We start from the raw sequence: 16,458 nt of genomic DNA, 5'->3' as shown, positions 1-16,458 counted from the left end.
TAGAAAACCCCAAAGACTCTACCAAAAAACCATTAGAACTAATAAGCAAATTTAGTAAAATTTCAGGATACAAAATCAATATACAAAAATTTGTTGCATTTCTATATGCTAATAAGAGACTATCAGAAAGAGAAATTAAGAAAACAATCCCATTTACAATTGTATCAAAAATAATAAAATATCTATGATATATTTAATCAAGGAGGTGAAATATCTGTACACTGAAAACTATAAGATGTTGATGAGAGAACCTGAAGAAGACACAAATAAAAGGAAAGATATGCTATGCTCATGGACTGGAAGAATTTATATTGTTAAGATGTCCATACTGCCCAAAGCAATCTACAGATTCAATGCAATTCCTATTAAAATTCCAATGGCATTTTCCACAGAAATAAAAAAAAGCAATCCTGAAATTTATATGGAAGCAGAAAAGACCCAGAAGAGCAAAGCAATCTTGAAATAGAAGGCTAAAGCTGGAAGCATCACACGTCCTGGTTTAAAATTATATTACAGGGACTTCCCTGGTGGCGCAGTGGTTAAGAATCCACCTGCCACTGCAGGGCACACAGGTTCAATCCCTGGTCCGGGAAGATCCCACATGCTGTGGAGCAACTAAGCTCGTGAGCCACAACTACTGAGCCTGCACTCTAGAGCCCGTGAGCCACAACTACTGAAGTCCGCGCACCTAGAGCCGGTGCTCTGCAACAAGAGAAGCCACCACAATGAGAAGCCCATGCACTGCAACGAAAAGTAACCCCCACTTGCCGCAACTAGAGAAATCCACGCACAGCAACGAAGACCTAACGCGGCCAAAAATAAATAAATAAATTTTAAAAATAAAATTAAAAAAAAAAATATCAGGCAAAGAACTCAACTTTAAAAAAAAACAATATTACAAAGCCATAGTAATCAAAAGAGCATTGTATTGGCATAAAAACTGACACACTGATCAATGGAATGGAATAGAAAGCCCAGAAATAAACCTATGCATGCATGGTCAATTAATGTATGACAAGGGAGCCAAGAACTTACAATGGGAAAAGGATAGTGTCTTCAATAGCTAGTGCTGGGAAAACTGGACAGCAACATACAAAAGAATGAAACTGGACCACTATCTTATACCATACACAAAAATCAACTTAAAATAGTTAAACTTGAACTTAAGACCTGAAACCATATGACTCCTAGAAGAAAACATAGAGGGTAAGTTCCTTGACATCAGTCTTGTCAATGATTTTCTGGATATGACACCAAAAGCAAACATAACGAAAGTGAAAATCAACAACTTGGACTACATCAAAGTAAAAAGCTTCTGCCTGGCAAATAAAATCATCAACAAAGTGAAAACACAACATAAAGAATGGGAGAAAATATATGCAAATCATATATATGATAAGGGATTAATATCCAAAATATATAAGGAACTCATAAACTCAATAGCAAAATAACTAACAATCCAATTAAAAAGGGGGCAGAGGATCTGAATATGTTTTTACAAAGGAGAAATCCTCTTTACGTGTGAGAAAGATCCTAGCAAATAGGAAAAGGTAAAGCCAGGATTTTAAACTGGAATTTCCAACCTTTAACTCTTTCCAAAACAACAAATATTAAAAGTTGGGTGGGAGGGAAGGAGAGAGGGAGGGAGGAAAGACACAAGGGACTTCCAGGAAGCTATGCTGTCCTTGCATCCTTGTAAGCCTGACCCAGCATTCATTAACCCCTCTACAGTCTCCCCATCTGCCCTTAGTCCGGTCATCAGAGTGTAGAAGATGTGGCTCGGGGCAGCCTGGTGGATTCCGTCCTGTGCATTGGACCATAAAGCATATTTTCACAGCATATCTGAGAATTCTGAAAGGTTCTTGCCACTGCTGATGTCCTGGAAAATCTATTTCAAATAATCTCCAAATTGCTTTATTTATGGGGAATGGAGCCTGGTATTTGCAAATAGAAAAACGAGACAAACAAACAAGCAAACTTTGCTGGGAAACACTAGGATCTTGCTACCTAGCTTATCCAGGTTAAACATCAGAATCAGTTCAAAGTGAGAGGACAGGTATTAAAGAATTATGTGTGAGATAAAAGGTGAACTGAGCAGCCAGCCCTGAGGTTAAAGCTCTCCTTGCAAAAGAGGTAAGAATGATTGACATTATTCTTATAGTAACTGAACTCTCCCCATCTTTATGCTGGCCATATTGCTATGGGGCATAGATTTTTGTCGTTTCAGGTGCCTGAGGTTACTCTCTTTGTCCTAGGGAGGGGCCAGGTTTTCTCTGTGTATCCAGAATCTAAGCCAGTCAGCCCCAGAGCCCATTGGAAAGAGTGGGATGGCAGAAAGCTCAGGAATGTTGTGGAAGCTGTGGGGTTTCTTTTGAACTTTCTGGAATTTTTTTTTGATTGACGTATAGTTGATTTACAACATTGTCTTAGTTTCAGGTGTGCAGCACCTGCATATATATATATATATACACATACATAGTTTTTCAGATTCTTTTTCATTATGGGTTATTATATATATATAGTTTAAATATATATAGTTTTTCAGATTCTTTTCCATTATGGGTTATTATATATATATAGTTTATATATATATAGTTTTTCAGATTCTTTTCCATTATGGATTATTATATATATATAGTTTATATATATGTAGTTTCTCAGATTCTTTTCCATTATGGGTTATTACAAGATATTGAATATACAGTAAATCCTTGTTGCTTATCTATTTTATCTGTATTAGTCTGCAACCATTAATCCCAAACTCCTAATTTATCCCTCCCCTCCTTTCCCCTTTGGTAACCATAAGTTTGTTTTCTATGTCTGTGATTCTGTTTCTGTCTTGTAAATAAGTTTATTTGTATTATTTTTTAGATACCACGTATAAGTGATATCATACGATATCTGTCTTTGTCTGATTTAGTTCACTTAGTATGATAATCTCTGGGTGCATCCACCTAGAAGCTATTCTTACAACTTGGCCCTGCCGTCATTTATTTGGTATGAGCTCACAAGTAAAGGCTTTTTAGACACATCCTACACAGCTTCTGGAGGACAGGCACATACACAAAAGTCAAAAGTCAAAGCTCATTCTGGTCATTTTAATTTATTCATGTATTCATTCTCAGTGAATGAATGACATGACACGTCCCGCACCTGAAGGCTTTTGCAGCTCAGAAGACCCTGGGTAATCTGGCTCCAGCCTCTTCCTCACGATGCGATAAAGGAATAGATTTCTCTGAAGGGCTTGGCCTCGGACTGGAGTGGATGCGTCACAAGGCCTGGCTGAACTTCATAGCTCTTCATCTGGCCACAATCTGGCCTTGGATTCATCCCATTACTGCTGTGAACAAGTCCCCCAGGTGGGCCCAGTGGGAGGATCATCCACCAGAACAAGGTGAGCCAGCTTGAAACTGAAACCGTGCAACTCAGATTGGGACTTGAACCCACGGTCTTTTTTTTTTTAGAATGATGCTCTGACTTTTATTTATTTATTTATTTATTTATTTATTTTTGGCTGTGTTGGGTCTTCGTTTCTGTGTGAGGGCTTTCTCCAGTTGCGGCGAGCGGGGGCCACTCTTCATCGCGGTGCGCGGGCCTCTCACTGTCGCCGCTTCTCCCGTTGCAGAGCACAGGCTCCAGACGCGCAGGCTCAGTAGTTGTGGCTCACGGGCCCAGTTGCTCCGCGGCATGTGGGATCTTCCCAGACCAGGGCTCGAACCCGTGTCCCCTGCATTGGCAGGCGGACTCTCAACCACTGCGCCACCAGGGAAGTCCCCGAACCCACGGTCTTTTAATTGAGATCACACACCTGGTCTCAAGACTTAATGAAGCTCATGTTCTTGAAGTCTCATGGCAGAAAGAATTCAGTGAGAGACAAAGTGATACATAAGAAGTGGATTTAGGGGCTTCCCTGGTGGCGCAGTGGTTGAGACCCTGCCTGCCCATGTAGGGGACACGGGTTCGAGCCCTGGTCTGGGAGGATCCCACATGCCGCGGAGCAACTAGGCCCGTGAGCCACAACTACTGAGCCTGTGCGTCTGGAGCCTGTGCCCCGCAGCAAGAGAGGCCATGACAGTGAGAGGCCCGCGCACCGCGATGAAGAGTGGCCCCCGCTTGCCACAACTGGAGAGGGCCCTCGCACAGAAACGAAGACCCAACACAGCCAAAATTAAAAATAAATTAATTCAAAAAAAAAAAAAGAAAAAAAAGAAGTGGATTTATTTATAGAGAAACACGCTCCACAGACAGAGTGTGGGCCATCTCAGAAGGCGAGAGGCCCCGAAATATGGTGTGGTTAGTTTTTATGGACTGGGTAATTTCATAGGCTAATGAGTGGGAAGAGTACTCCAATTATTTTGGGGAAGGAGCGGGGATTTCCAGGAATTGGGCCACTGCCCACTTTTTGGCCTTTTACGGTTGATCTCAGAACTGTTATAGTGCTGGTGGGTGTGTCATTTAGCATATGCTAATGTATTACAATGAGTGCATAATGAGGCTCAAGGTCTACTGGAAGTTGACTTGTCTGCCATCTTGGACCTATCTGGTTCTAACCAGGTTTTGTCATGTCCTATGGCTATATCACTCTTTTAAAGGTTGTGCCCTGCCCCCCTCCCTTGTGTTTCAAGCTCAGGACACTGAAGCTTAATAGGCTGCGCATTTCTAACTTCTCAGGAAATAGGCGTCTCTTAGGAATGGAGACTTTTCACTCAAGGCCTCCAGGTCCAACACTGACCACTGCAGGACGGCCTTTTACTGAAAGTGCCTTTCCCCCCAAGGAAAGCTGCCTATTGCCTCATGCTCAGCTCAGAAATCCTCTCCTCAGATTAGTCTCTGGGATTAAGCCCAACGTGGAGGTTGACTGCTTCTGGCTGATCAACCTTTGAAATCTATGTAGGATCTACTTGTTAGAGGCGGTGGAGGGAGTAGAGGCTGCAGGGCAGCCTGGCTGGCTTTGCATCCTGGCTCTTCTACTTCTCGCAGACAGCCTTGGGCAAATTACTGAATTTTTTTGTGCCTATTTTCTCATCTTCAAAGTGCGGAATAATAGGAGTGCTTACATCATAAGGGTACTGTGAGAGGAAAGTGAGTTAATTCGGGTAAAGTGTATAGAACAGAATAAGGGTATTGATCAGAACGGATCACCATTAGCTGGTATTTTCATCTAGAAATCTGGGAAGTTAGTCCACTTTCTAAAGTGGGAGTTGACTTTTTAGAACGAATCTTTTCCTGAAGGAATGAGATGGTAAAGAGAATAATAGGGCAGTAAGAGGGGAATCTTAGCTTGGGGTGCTGTGGGGATGGTCTGGAGATTTGAGCCATAGGGAAGGCTGAGAGGGTGGTGCTGGGGATTAGGTTCCGGTTTCCAGGAATGGCAGGTCTGGGCTACATATCTTTGGTATCTTAGGGGTAACAATATTGGTAAGTTTAAAAGGTGAGTCTTGGTTTCTGTGCGAGGGCTTTCTCTAATTGCGGCAAGTGGGGACCACTCTTCATCGCGGTGCGCGGGCCTCTCATTATCGCGGGGCACAGGCTCCAGACGCGCAGGCTCAGTAATTGTGGCTCACGGGCCTAGTTGCCCGGCAGCATGTGGGATCTTCCCAGACCAGGGCTCGAACCCGTGTCCCCTGCATTGGCAGGCAGATTCTCAACCACTGCGCCACCAGGGAAGCCCTAATTTTTTTTTTTTTTTTTTTTTCTGGAATGAGATGGTAGTCCATTGGAAAAATAAAAATAAAATCATTAACATCTTTACTGATGTGGGTAGCAAGAGATGACCGCAAACAAAAAGGCTTTCTAGAGTGTGTGTTTACTGAGACACAGTTTTAGATGACCTGAATTATCTTTTAACACTGCGCTGCACGTGATTTTGCACCCACCAAAGACAACCTGTCAAACAAAATGTTTCAGTAACAATTAGTCAATTGTGAAAATAGGAATGCAACAAACAGGCTAAAAATGTGAGCATCCTTTGACAATGAAAACCAAAAACAATCCCTCCCCAAAAAAAACCCCTGAATGTAGCAAATAAATAGGAATTTAAAAAATGATACCACAAAACAGCATACTTAAATTACATATAAATACATTTGGAATCGGTGAAACTCTTAAGTGCTCTCTTTTTGAAAAGGATTGGCGGAACTTCCCTGGTGGTCCAGTGGTAAAGAATCCACCTTCCAATGCAGGGGACGTGGGCTCGATCCCTGGTCAGGGAACTAAGATCCCGCATGCCTCGGGGCAACCAAGCCTGAGCACCACAACTACTGAGCACGCGTGCCTCAACGAGAGAGTGGGCTGCAAACTACAGAACCGACGTGCTCTGGAGCCTGCGCACCACAGCTACAGAGCCCACGTGCCCTGGAGCCCGCGCACCACAACAACTAGAGAGAGAAAACCCGCATGCCACAACTGGAGAGAAGCCTGAGAGCTGCAATGAAGAGACCTTGTGCCTCAGTGAAGATCCCTCTCCTGCAACTAAGACCCAACGTGGCCAAAAAAAAAAAAATAATAATAAAATAAAATAAAATAATTAGCAATTGACCTTTTTTGAATTGTACTTCTCAACGTTAAATATTGGGTTGGCCAAAAAATTTGTTCGGGTTTTAAGTAGCAGCGTATGGAAAAACCCGAACGAACTTTTTGGCCAGCCCAATATTCGCTCAGGGATCAACAAACTTTTTCTGTAAAAGACCAGATCGTCAATATTTTAGGCTTTGTGGGCCAAGAGACCAAATTGAGTATAATCAGTAGGTACCTATATAGCAAAGAGAAAACAAAGTTCCACACTTTTTATTCACATAATTAAATATATAATAATAATAATTGAGTATAATTTTTGTAATGCAAGTCTACTAATGAAAATAATGGATCTTTTTTTTTTTTGGTGTAACATTTTACTTGAGGTTCAACCTCACTGTTCCCTTATCATCCAATTGATTGCAAATGTTTTCCTGTAAAAATCATCCCTAGTTACCGGCATCCTACAAAAACAGGCTGTTGGCTGGATTTTGCCTGCTGGCTATAGATTGCTGATCTTTGGGTTGGTTGCTTGGGAGAAGACCAGCAAAGCATTGTCCATAAAACAGCAAGTGATAGTTAAACAGTAACAGCCCTTGGTTACTGCTTTTCCATGTGCTGTTACCTGGGAGTGGTACAGTGCACTAGTCTTCAAACCAAATAACAGGGAGTCCTTAACGTAAACATGGGGTCTTTTAGTAAAGACTGAAAGTAATGTGAAAATGATAGTAAGTATTTTGACACAAGAAAAGGAACCCAGCACAGAGCAGTGTGAGCTAAGAACAGCCAACACAGAGGGGGAAGAAAAGAGTGAGTGGAAGGGATTCCCTTCATGTGAGTGGTAGAGATATAGACTGTTCCTTAGTGAGAAGGAACTAGAAATGTAAAGCAGATCCTACCCAGGATTGTTTATATTTGTGTTCAAAATACTTGTTATTAAAATGAATATCATTCTCATTCTAGAATCTGCAATGGCTTCAGATCCCTTTACCATCTTTATAAAGTCCTAAAAAACATTTTAAGTGTTTGGTATCATGGTATCTTGGCAAGTTGTATGTCGGAGTCAAGATTCTGAGCTTCAAAGTGAGGAAAAAAGATAAGCAGCCTTGACCTCACTCTCTCACCTTCTCCTCCGGCCAAATGCTCTATGAACATGACTGAAGTCTGTCTGTTACATAGAAGCTCTTAATTGTCCTTATCAGGTTCTATTTCACATACAATAATCAATTTAAAAAATTCTTTGGCCTGGGGCAATAATTTATTCATTCAAAAGCCTTTAATAGTTTGTGTGAGCATTTCACCCCTTTTTCATATTTTTATTTTTTATTTTTATTTTCTTAATTTTTATTGGGGTATAGTTGATTTCAACGTTGTGTTAGTTTCAGGTGTACAACACAGTGAATCAGTTATACATAAACATATATCCACTCTTTTTTTTTTTAGATTCTTCTCCCATATAGGCCATTAGAGAGTATTGAGTAGAGTTCCTTGTGCTATAACAGTGAGTTCTTATTTGTTTTCTGTTTTATATATAGTAGTGTGTGTATGTCAATCCCCATCTCCCAGTTTATCCCTCCGCCCCTTATTCCCTGGTAACCATAAGTCTGTTTTCTACATCCGTGATTCTACTTCTGTTTTGTAAATATGTTCATTTGTACCCATTTTTTTAGATTCCACATATAAGCAATATCATATGATATTTGTCTTTCTGTGTCTACAAAGCTACAGTAATCAAAATAGTATGCTACTGGCACAAAAACAGAAATATAGATCAATGGAACAGGATAGAAAGCCCAGAGACTTATCACCCCACACACTTATGGTCACCTAATCTATGACAAAGGAGGCAAGAATATATAATGGAGAAAAGACAGCCTCTTCAATAAGTGGTGTTGGGAAAAGTGGACAGCTACACGTACAAGAATGAAATTAGAACATTTCCTAACACCATACACAAAAATAAACTCAAAATGGATTAAAGACCTAAATGTAAGGCCAGACACTATCAAACTCTTAGAGGAAAACATAGGCAGAACACTGACATAAATCGCAACAAGATCTTTTTTGATCCACTTCCTAGAGCAATGAAAAGAAAAACAAAAATAAACAAATGGGATCTAATGAAACTTAAAAGCTTTTGCACAGCAAAGGAAACCATAAACAAAACAAAAAGACAACCCTCAGAATGGGAGAAAATACCTTTTCATATTTTTTGTGTCCCTAGGGAAAAGCATTCTTTTTCAAGGAAAGGACTCAGGTAAAGAACTCAGACTGCTGGATTTGAATCTCAATACTACCCTGTAAGCCCTTGGGCAGTCACTTTTTTTCCCCCTCATTATCAGTTAGCTCAGCTGTAGAATGGGGATAACAATTCCTACCTCAAGGGATTTTTGTGAGCAGTAAAGGAGTTAATCCACATAAAATGCTTAGCATTCTGCCTGATACATATTATCATATATGCTCAATAAATATCAGCTATTTGTATGATTATTATTAAATTTACCTATGATATTTATCATAAGGACAATATCATTTTTGACATCAAACAAATAGACAGTTAACAAATTCATTCACAAATATTTATCAAACATTTACTCTGTGCCAGGCTTTACTGTAGGCAAAGAATATACACAGCATAAACACAACAGATCAATATCTATAGTCTATGATGATAATAGATCAATATCTGTATCTATGATGATAAATGCTATGTGGAAAATTAACACTGGAGTAAGACAGGGAGTATCGAGGGAGGAGAGATTGCAATTCAACATAGGCTGGATGATCAGGGAAGTCTTCCAGGATATGGATGGCCTTTCCTCCTAAGGGGCTGAAAGACCTGGGTTAGGTTGCCAGAATTAGTGAATAAAAATACAGGACGTCTAGTTAAATTCAATTTGGCATCCTGTATTTTATCTGGCAACCATGGCTGGGGATGGGGGACGAAGAGGGAGTCCTAAGAGTTTAGTTTTGGGATAAAGGACGAATAAGTTTCACTGATAAATTCCAGTGGGGCGGGGCTAAGACGCAGTGTGAGAGGGAGAAAGTCCTGGAGCTCTGGGGCTTGTCTGCACTGCTGCAGAGGCCTGGGCCAGGCTCCCTTACTTGGAGTACTGAGGTTCTGTGATTTTCCTGATTCCTGCCTTCGAGTGGGTGGGAAGTGGAACAAGTGGAGCTTGGCTTCCTCTTAATTCCTGATATTGGTTGCTTGGGGTCATGGAGAGTCAGACTGAAAATCATCTGCGATGTCAGGTTAGACAATCCTCAGGAAACAGACCCAGAAACGTCAAATGAGTTGCTCAACATTGTGAATATAGTTCCTCTCTGAACCTGGATTATTGATTTAGATGCTGCAAGAAAAACAAATTCTCCATATACGATTTTCCATTGTTTTCCCTCTGTAATTTTTCATCTAGGGTTTAGGATAGCACAATTTCCCCCAGAAGGAGGATTTCAAAAGTGAGTAGTGGTAGTTTCTACCACACAACGTATTCTTCCAATGATTAAATGCTGTCTCTTATACACAGTGAGGGGAGAGTTGGTTTCATCTCAGCTCAGCTCAGGACTATGGTGATAGTGTTGATTATTGCATGAAATTGAAAGATGGAGCCAGTTCCATGTTAAATAGGGGGAAAGGGGTTTTGGTCGTTTTTGAAAGTTCAGTTTCTAGAACAGTGCCTAGTACATTGTAGGTACTCTGTAAATATGAATATGAATAATGGATAAGGATTTGTAGTATTATGAGATTCTTTTAAAATCAAAACTTAATTTTTGTTAAATCACTTTGAAATAATGCTTATTTGTATGCTTCTGCCCAAAATAAGTGTGTTAGAGATGTTTTCTTGCAGATGCTGAAAGAAATGTATGTCATAGTGGTTCAGAGAATAGGCCCAGATAATCCTCACTTCACACTTCCTAGCCGTGTGACTTTTCCTTATCTTTGTACCTCAGTTCCCTCTTCTATAAAATAAGAGCAATAATACTAGTACCATACTAGTGTCTCCTTTCTCATTAAATCATTGAAATAAGTCGCTACGTAAAACATTTAGATCAGTGCCTGTTGCATACAAGGCACTAGAATGTTAGCCATGAATCTTATCTCAATCTTTTATTAGTTCTAATATATTTATATATATTTCTTTGTTTGTTTTTTATTGGCCTCACCGAGAGGCTTGAGGGGAATCTTAGTTTCCCAACCAGGGATCAAACCCGCGCCCCCTGTAGTGGAAGTGGGGAGTTCTAATCATTGGACTGCCAGGGAATTCCCCCTAACATATTTATATTATCTCCAGTATAATGCTTAGCACATTGTCTGATATCTAAAAGATTGCTGAGTGACTAAATAATGTCCATATATTAGAAAAAATATAGACTATTTACTATTTAGGATCCTTCTGAAGATACTGCAGAAGAGTATAATGATTGAAAATATCACTACTTGACTAGTCTAGTCATTGATACCCTAGAGAGAGAGAAGGCTGAACAATTACAAGGATGAATAAGCCTTTGTCGTTGACCTCTCTTGAGCTGAAGAGCAAACATTTTTATATGGGAAGGATGCACTGTCTTCCCCTTTTAATACGGGTCATGTCCACCTTGGCAAGTTTAGGGCCTCTGAGCTTTTGTTGTTGGGAATCCAAAGAAAATACAACTGAGAGTGAGGTGGAAGAGTGACTTGTCAAGATGTCTGTTTGCACCATTTTCCCTTCCACCTATGCCTATGCACAAAGTATACCACAGAAGTAAGTAACTCCAAACTTAATCCATCACAACTTGGCTTTCTCTCTCCCATGCCAATAAGTACACTTTGGCTAAACTTACGGCTATTTTTCCTATTAGTCAAACCCAGTGATTCCTTCTCAGCACTCCCCTTGATTCTCTGAAGTGTTTCCAGCATGCTCTCCTTTGTGAAAGTACTATATCATTGGAATCTAAAACATGCCCCCCACCCCTACCCCAACTGTCTCCTTGGGCTGTTCCTCTCTCCTCACTTCCCTATAGCGGCTCCTCTTTATTTCCCTGTTGTATATTTATGGTTCCCAGTGTTCTATATTTAGATTTCTTTTCTTCTTATAATTTCATCTTCATTCATGTTTTACAGTATCATATATTAACTAGTGAAGTAGACTAAATAATGGCCTCCAAATATATCGGGTCCTAATCCCTAGAACCTGTAGATGTTACCTTGTAGATATGATTAAGATAATGGTCCTGAGATGGGGCGATTATCCTGGATTATTCTGAATCATCCAGGTGGGCCCTCAATGACAACACTTGTGTCTTTAAAAGAGAGAGGGAGTTGGAGATGTGATATAGATAGCAGAGGAGAAGGCACTGTGAGGCAGAGATTGGAACCATGAGGTCGCAGTACAGGAGGTACCAGCAGCCATCAGAAGCTGGAATAGGCAAGAAATAGATTCTCCCTGAGAGTCTCCGGAGGGAGGGAGCATGGCCTGCCAGCACCATGACTTTGGCCCAATGATACTGATTTTGGAATTCTGGCCTCCAGAACTGTGAAAGAATAAAGTTCTGCTGTTTTAAACCCCAAGTTAAACAGCGGCCACAGGAAACTAATACAACTAGAAAATCTAAAATCTATGCCTGCAATTACTACCTCTTTTCTGAGTGCCAGATCTACAAAATCAAAGATCTCTGGACATGTCCGCCAGATTTCCCATTTGACATTCGAGCTAGTCACTACTGAGTACTTGTAATGTGCAATGTGAAGCCTTAGATAAATATTATCTCATTTAATTCTCATTTAATTCTCACACCATCCCGATGAAGTGAATACTTTGTTATCCTCACATTAGAATAAGGGACCTGAGACACAAAGAATTTAAGTAGCTTGCCCAAGATTGTAAAGATATTAAGTGCTAGAACTGGGATTTTGGTCTCAGTGTGGTCTGGCTTCAGAGTCAATCACTAAAGACAGTGCTCTGCTGCCTCAAATTACCTGACATCTCAGGCTACTCAGAGCCTGCACCACGTCCAACCAGCAGTGTCCAGGCTCTCTGAGAATAGATCACTTTAGTTGGATTCAAAAAACCTTTACAGAGCCCCTACATCCTGCTAGGCATTCTCTGCCAGCTCTTTGCAGCCATGACCAGAGGCAATCTGTTGTTCTTGTTCAAATAGCAAACTATCTGAGGCTGGAACACTTCCCAGATCTCATGCAATTTCAGAGTTAGACCTTACATCGTGAGGACGATCTGAACCCGATCTGAATTAGTGTTGCCTCCTAAAAGTCTCATGTTTACTAACAAACTCTGTTCATAGAGTGCTGTGGCTGTCACGTTGCCGTGGTCACTTTCACTGGGTTGCTACTGGACCCTGGGGCAAAGTAGAGAAGTGGAAACTGCAAGCATCACCCCTTAGTATTTATAGAGTTTGACCTTCTGTGCCATGTGTGGTACATCTGGAGGCCCTGGACCCTGGGCTATCCAATGTTCCCCTCTTGGTTCTTCCCTTAGAGTTATACTAGAAATGTGGACAGTAAGTACAATAGCTACAATATCTTAGTCATCTACTAGGTTCCAAATAGTCTACCTATGCTACCCATTTAATCCTTTCCACAATTCTGCAAGGAGAGTATTATTATTGTCATTTTAGAGATGAGAAAGCTCAGGCTTAGGGAGGTGAACTGATTTGTCCAAGCTCACACAGCTTCTTAGTGGCAGGGTAGAGTTAGGATTTAAAGAATCAGACAGTTAAAATTATTACACTAGACTGAAACATTTCTTAACATAATCTACATTTCTTCTTCAGGTTGCCTTGGGCAGTGCTGAAGGAGGGGCAGGAGAGAACCAGGTACATGGGTCAGGAAGATTCCCCCTCCATTCCCCAGGGAGCCAGATATCATGATTTCTGCCTCTGAGATTGCCTTGTGCTTGGGCACAAAGGAGTTTAGTAATAATGCTGATGTTATTTTTATGACATATGTCTAAGCCTTTCTAGGATACTGAGTACTTTAGTACAAGAGAGCTCTTCCCATAAGTGGCGGGGGGAGGGTAGGACTTTCTTTCTCAGAATTCTGTGTTGGGATATCCCCTTTGTGAAGAGGAGGATTTCCTGTGAAGCTAAAGAAGTTTACATTTTCAGGGACTCTAATTTGCTGAGGCATATCCTTTTGAAAAATTTGAAAAAGTAGAACATTTTAACCATATCAGTTAAGCCTGCTCTCTCTTTCCATATGGAATTCCTCTCCACGTCCCTTCATGTTGGGTGGTGCCAGATTGGCTGTGGACATTTTGGGTATTTGGCTAATGGCAAATTGAATTGGGGATCCTCTTAGTTTGGGTTTGGTGGGATGTATATATTTATGTGGATTGCAGTCACTTCCAGGTATAGCTAAGTTCTGCTACCTGCCCTCATGCAGGAACACTTTCCAAAATATTCCCACTACCCACTCATTTGCAGTCATGGAATGAAGACACAGGGTTAGAAGTTATAATGTGATCTGAGCATATCCTTACAATGCCAGAAATATGTGGATATAGAGGATTAAAAAGGTTGGAAATGTTCAGAGCCAGAAGCCCATTTGTGGAAAGTTCTTCAAATCATCCCACGTGAAAAACTGTAGGCTAAGGTTTTGGTCCTCATGGATGTGGTTAACGCAGAAGTTCTCTCCTATCAGGAGATTCATGAGGGAGCAATTAGAGTGTGCAACCTGAAAAAAAAAAAAATTAGGAAAAATATACTATAGGGTGTATCAGGAAGGTAATTAAAAACATTATTTTTATGGATTTTGTGATGTTTGTGGCATTTGTCAGCTTTCTAAGTGTAAAATTTGTGGTGATTTCTTTTCTTATTCTAATTAAATAGTCACATTTGTATCTATTATTTGTTATTTTGCACTCTTTCTATGAAAGAGGGCTCCTGTAATTGTATGAGCTTCAGATCTCACAAATCCTGTATCTGCCTCTGTCACTATGGCCCTTAAAAATACACTAACTAATCAGACCCTTTGCGAATGGTTGGTGGCAGGAGAAAGATGGAAGAATCCAACCTATGGGCTGCCAGGGGAGAGGTCTTGGAAGTGACCTAGGATGGGGGCTCTCAAGCTCTGGTGTGAATGATCAGGTCCCACACACTGCCTGGCCCCCATGCCTCACCCACACTATCACATTTTTTTCCAGCAAGGCTGGTCTAATGAGCAGGCAGCTGTCATCACTTCAGAGCAGTGAAGGCTTCCCCAACGTGCTACCGTGTCTCTTCTCCTACAAGGCCTAAAATGTCAGAATTATAGGCACGTTCCTTTGGGTTCAAAAAGTTTTTCAGTCTTCAAGCAAATGTTCTTACAATCAATTTCATCAGTATAAGTCAGTATTAAGTATCCCTTAGTCTTGAGGCTTAGGAGATGCTGAGGACGAGGATACGGACTTACCAAGTTTTGAACATCTACTCTGTATCAGGTCTTACATTGTGCACTATATCATGTCTGGTCTCAGTTCATCCTCCAACAGAAGATGCTTAGAAGGGCCACCAAATATTGGCTGAACAAGATTTCACAGAGATTAGGGCCCCAAAAAGTTAAATGACAAATTAAGAGACAGGGCTTAAAAAATTTCGGGCATTTCACAATCATGCCTTGGACCAGCCCTGCTTTTACTGTTTTTCCCCAACTCCCAAAAAATGCTTATTACTACTTTTCCTAATCACACAGGGCAGGGTGGAATACACTCTACACTATGGAGGATGTAAAAAAAATAACCCCTGGGCAATGAAAGTATGTTCATCTAGCGTAACGAACATAATTAGGATTAAAAGCCCAATGACACCTAGATTTCAACAAAAATCAGTTACCAAAGGAGAAAGGGTTTTCGTGACAACTAGAACCAGACAGTTAAACATTAGCTTTCAATGGTTTGGAGTGTTTAGGTTTTGCAATGGTGCGGTTTGGAAGCTCTCCAGCAGAAAAACGATTTTCTTTTAAGAGGAGAGCTCTCTGTAATATTTTCTTTGCTGAAATAATGTGATCCTTAATGACGTCTTATATGACCCAAACTTTAAATGGATCCATTATTTTAGCTGACTTCATTCTTACTAGGTTTTTACAGGTCAGCAATGAACTATCAACAGCTTCCTGATAATTATCCTACTTACCCAAAGAACTGTTAGCCTGTTGGTCTTATCTATGTTAAAAGGAAGCTGTTATATGTACCAGACTTCCTCAGTGAATAATACAAGCCAAACTGAAATTCTGCAGAAAGGGTCAACATTGTGCGGTTTGAGAATGAAAAAAACAGATTGAAAATGATGATGCTACCCTGTCTTCAGCTCCTTACTTGCTGAAATTCTGTGTTTCGTTTGGCACAGGAAAGGCTTTACAGTAGAGTCAGCAGCATAACTAGTTGGGTCAGGAGAGGCTCTCTGGGTGGCTTTATCAAAATGTGTGGACACTCAGCATATTCAGTTAGTTACCTGGGTGATCCAGTTTGAGAAGCAATGGGGAAGGCACCTCAAGTAGCAGCTAGTAAAGTTCCCAGTGGAAGTTAATTTTCTACAGTTAGAGACTCATTCCTTTGACTATGAAATCTTTAAGAGTCTGCTATTAAAATACCACGATAGTCTTTGGTTGTCACCTACCCCCAAAGCAAGACAAGAGTCTGATAGGAGGAGGGGAGAGAAGCATGTTTTTACAACTGATGCAGAGAATCCCAGGAAGAAGAAAGGTGATGAAGTAGTAAGCTTGCTTTCTTTAAATGGCAAAGGGAGTAGGGAGTTAATGTTGTTCTCATCTAGCAATTTGTAAATGGGTCGTTGGAGCATATGGGTCTTAACATGTTCCTAGATCGTGGGTGTGTGTATATGTGGACCTGAAATGAAAAGGCTTACTATTAGATTCTGCCTCTCGTCAGCATAGTACAAAGTTCCTCAGGCAAAGGCATGGTTTATAATTAAAGGATTTCTGCATTTGCTAATTGCCCATGGCATGTACCCTTT

The 16,458-nt window shown here is 40.7% G+C and overlaps 1 long non-coding RNA gene across 3 annotated transcripts in view; it reads right to left on the bottom strand.

Moving 5' to 3' along the window:
• The window catches only part of LOC137769534 (uncharacterized), a 141,060-nt gene that overhangs the window by 111,911 nt on the left and 12,691 nt on the right, over window positions 1-16,458 (bottom strand). The window contains exon 3 of one of the 3 annotated variants that reach the window (XR_011074997.1): window positions 14,040-14,182. The exons of the other annotated variants lie outside the window; for them this stretch is intronic. This is a non-coding gene — a long non-coding RNA (uncharacterized lncRNA). Of the gene's footprint in view, window positions 1-14,039; window positions 14,183-16,458 lie in introns of those variants that run through there. 3 annotated transcript variants of the gene reach the window in all.

This window comes from Eschrichtius robustus, chromosome 9, assembly GCF_028021215.1.
Source record: "Eschrichtius robustus isolate mEscRob2 chromosome 9, mEscRob2.pri, whole genome shotgun sequence".
Taxonomy (NCBI): domain Eukaryota; kingdom Metazoa; phylum Chordata; class Mammalia; order Artiodactyla; family Eschrichtiidae; genus Eschrichtius; species Eschrichtius robustus.
Note: the sequence above shows the minus strand (reverse complement) of the source record. Positions and strands in the feature narration are given on the sequence as shown.